This window comes from Dermacentor silvarum, chromosome 9 (genome assembly GCF_013339745.2).
Source record: "Dermacentor silvarum isolate Dsil-2018 chromosome 9, BIME_Dsil_1.4, whole genome shotgun sequence".
NCBI lineage: Eukaryota > Metazoa > Arthropoda > Arachnida > Ixodida > Ixodidae > Dermacentor > Dermacentor silvarum.
The window spans coordinates 36863011-36867278 of record NC_051162.1 but is presented as its reverse complement, the minus strand read 5'-3'; the positions used below and the strand labels follow the sequence as shown (position 1 = coordinate 36867278).

At 42.4% G+C, this 4268-nt stretch overlaps 1 long non-coding RNA gene across 1 annotated transcript in view; it reads left to right on the top strand.

Moving 5' to 3' along the window:
* Window positions 1-3578, top strand: part of LOC125940453 (uncharacterized) — a 10934-nt gene extending 7356 nt beyond the window's left edge. The window contains exon 2 of the long non-coding RNA XR_007463673.1: window positions 3228-3578. This is a non-coding gene — a long non-coding RNA (uncharacterized LOC125940453). The remainder of the gene's footprint in view (window positions 1-3227) is intronic.
* Window positions 3579-4268: the final 690 nt, after the last annotated feature.

Sequence of the window (4268 nt, the reverse complement as noted above, 5' to 3'; positions counted from 1 at the left end):
AATTGTTCTGAACCCTATGAAATCAATGTCCACGTTTAGGCCCACTAGTTGTAGCATGAACAGGCAGATGTGAAGATTCAGAAGATATGTTCCAAGCATTGTATACAGAACAGCCTGCGCGAATCACGACTATCTTTACATCAGCGAAAGCAGTCATTCTGAAAGTGCTTGAAGCATGAAATCTATGTCAAAGATATCAATTAGAATGAATCAGAAGTGAAGAAACAATGTCGTTTGAATTGCACTTGCGGAGCACGTGGCAGGCTGAATATGCCACCGACGAGTCAAGGCTTCTATCATTGCTAAGGAAAGTGGATTTGAAGGGAGTTTCTGGAATCCCTTGCTATCCAGACTACAAAAAAAAAACTACAGAAAAACGCTGTATCGCAACGATGGCAATATCCCGCCTGCATACGCAGAATGTCGTCGTTTCGAGCAGTTCGTGTTGTGAACAAGGCTTCCGTGCGTCCAATTCTTATTACCACTTTTTGATCGGCGTCCTCTGTTTTTTTTGTTTTTTTTCTTGTAACATGAACTCCAGAACCAAGAGAAAGCATTAGCAGATGCAGCACTGATTTGAATTTATTATCCTAGCTGTTGCGAAGTATGGAAGTCAATGTGAGCAGAAAAACTGAAGACGGCAAAATTCTACGATTAATCATTCTTGTGGTTTAAATTAGGAAAGATAGATTTGTCAAGAACCAAGTGAAGCAGCATAAAAAAATTTCGGTCCAAACTATCAGTTAATGAGGACACAAAATACATATGCCACACATACAGGTCACACTTAGAATTTATTTATTTAAAGGCGCAAACGATAGGACATTACATCCGTGTGTTATTCTGAAGGCCAACATCTTGTTCTGTCATTACTGAGGCCATAATGACGTATTCACCTTCTGTCATCCTCGCCTCAGTGGTAAGCTCAACCTACTCAGGCGGTTGGTTCAGCTTACCGTAACAGCATACTCAATTAAAATGACAATTACATGACAAGCGCCATGGGCTAGTCATATCACTACTTCAACCATTACGTTATTAGGCGCCTGGAAGAGCATGTCAGGCGAATAGCCAGGCTAACATCTCCAGCATCTCAATAAAGATAATTCTTTTTAACTCTCTCTTTGTTACACAGCAAGCAGCTTAATAACGAAATGGTTGAAGCATGTGATATGACATGGACCATTGCGCTTGCCCAAGTGCTATCTGCCACATGCAATGTTTTTTTTTTTTTAATTTGGTTCAGTCTAAAAAAAAAAAAAGCCTTGTAGAATGAGAACATACGGTATGTTGTCATTCTACATGGTTGACATTCTACAATTTTAAGAACATGTGGCAAACAGCACAATTGTGCTGTCCAAATTGTTCTAAATTACTCGATGAGGTGGCCTATTCTACGAAAAATCAAAACGTTTAATTGCACAATTTACAGTTACACTAATTAACTTTATTAATTACCTCACTGCACATATTTTAATTGTAGCTAGTGATTATGCCAGGCATATCGACTTGGAACAAATTCTGAGGATGGCAGCGGTTTCGAGATATGCGGTATCAAACTTGCAGTAAAAATGCAGTTTTTTACCTTAATTTTGAGAAAACACTGTTTCATACATCGAAGCACACACTAACTGGAACGCCAATGCATTTAGGTGGACACATTCAAAATTATCATATTGAAACTAGCGTAGTCCTCAAATCTCAGTCTAAGTCGATATGCATTGCATACCCACTAGCTACAATTCGTCGATTAAAATATGTGCTGCAAAGTAGTTTGTTTATTAGCGCAATTAAGTAAATTATTCGGAAAGCATATTGGTTTCTCGTAACGTAATGGCCGCCTTATCGAGTAATTTTGATCAAGATTTATAATTGTGCTATCTGCCACAGGCAATTTTAAAAAAAAATGGTACAGCTAAAAAAAAGACCACGTATATGGACACATAATCCGCTCTGGAACAATAAGGCGGCCTGACTTGTAGACTATATTTCCGCATGTCTAGGGCACAAGAGGAATAAGAAATGACCTTTTCAGCGTTGCAAATAATTAGTCTTGCGATAACACAAGCTCATCGTTATGTGGATCACAGGAAACCACTCTCTCATGCATCGTTCTGTTTTCCAGCACTTCAGCTTGCTGACAGAACGCTGCAAGTGTCTGATTTTGCTCAACGGTTGACGCTACGGGCGAGTAGGTACATATACCTCAATTTATTTAATTATCCAGTTACCTCACGGGTTCCCACTGGAACATTAAATGAACAAGCATTTACCATATGCCGTTCTAGTATTGCCGCTACCGTATCCACCAGCTACCGGTTGGTTTGCTTGCATTTCCTAAAAAGCACGTCACGCGTACAACTGGCGCAGCTTAGCGAGCATGCGCCAACCAGACTTGTGCCTGAGAACGTCGCGGCAACGGTATAAAGCGATATATAGCGCTATGCTAAACGTTCGTAACAACACTAAAATTTCAATTTCCCTTCCCTTCCAGAGAAGTGCGTTCAGCGATCCCATAAAGCTCTGATAAAATAACGGGTAAACAACAAACAAAGCAACAATTCACAACAGCGTGACCCGCCGCGGTGGCTTAGTCGGCTAAATGGTTTTGGCTCGTAAAACTCCCGAAAGAAGAACACAACAGCGTGGAAACGCGTAGATGGCCTGGCGATATTCTTTAACCAGAGAAACAAACAAGGAAACAAGATATGGGGCATGCTGAAGGTGCGCAAATCCCGTCTGCGGCGGCCGCATTAGAATGGGGCGAAATGCAAAAATGTACGTGTGCTGTGCATTGGGTGCACGCTAGAGAGCCACAGGTGGTAAAAACTCATCCGAAGTCCCCTACTAAGGCGTGCTTCATATCATATCAAGTTTCCGGCATGTAAAGCCCCAGATTTTCATGAATTTTAGTTACGAGTTCACCTAACGTTTCGTTTTCAGCCCGCGAGATTTAGCATATTCAGATTATGACTTGCGGTATGAACGCCGATGCGAATTTAAGCCATGCACAATTTATGGGTTAAATTAATAGCGCGAAAGAAAATTATGCGCAAAGCGGCGTGTTCCCGAGTCTCCATCCATGAGCAGGCACCCACAAAGATCGCAATATGTTAGAAATGCCTACCAGCATCAATTGATTCGAAGCGTGGGTGAGTGTAGCTCGACCAAATGCGCAGTACACAGTTACATCACCGTCACTAAACGCAAATGAAAGAATAAAACAGGTGAGTCACACGCAACCAGTACAATGCGAGTTGAAACACAACACGTTGCAAATAAGCGCAGTAACACGCAACAGCAAGCGCGCGATTTTACGCGAGAACAATGGGGATCAAGATTCGAGGCAAAATATTTTTGAACGACGCTACCGCGTCAACCAGGAATTGAATAACAATAAACATGCCAAACAAATCATGTCGGCTACGCAAGTTTTCCTGATCGCGTTCGTGATCGCCAACAATATTAATGCGGGAATGGTGGGCCACTGGAAGAGCAAGCAGCGTAGTTCTGTATCGCCAAACGAGCGACACTAGTTGAAGCCCTAAAGTTTCGGCATGCGTACAGCAGCAGCTGTGATAAGCCTGTCAAGAGTAATTAACTCTCCTTAACGTTCAAAAATTATGGGGCTTATACGCGCCAAAACCACTATCTGCATTATGAGGCACGCCAAAGTGAGGGATTCCGGAATAATTTGGACCACCTGGGATTCCTTAGCGCGTACCTAAATCCAAGTACACGGGTGTTTTAGCATTTCACCCCCACAGGGTCACTAACTGTCCCGAACGCATTCCACGGACTATGGATGACTGCAATATAATTAGGAATTAAATTTGTCTGTGCAGCGCTACATCTCGCACGTTATAAGGATCATCGAGAAAAAACACGAAAACGCGTCATAAAATAGTTATTCACAATGTGGAAAAAGCAAGAATTATTTATCTGTGACAAACATGTATCAACGCTTAATTTAAGACGGCGGCAAGCTCACAGTATACTTTTCGAGCGCGTCGCGCAAACGTGACATGCCCATACAAAGGGCATTTGGGGGTAACAATTCTCAGAAATAAGGCACTTTCGTGCGGTACTCACTTTTTTTTTCTTTTTTTTTTCCGTATCGACGAGGCAGGATCCGCTTTCCGAGTCAAAGAAGCGACGCCGCGTACTCCGAGGGTCAGCAAGGGTCCTTGGTTAACGCATCGAAGACAAAATGCCACACAAATGCGGCACGCTCGGCCAGTTTTCAAAGTCGAAAACAGGCGCGAACC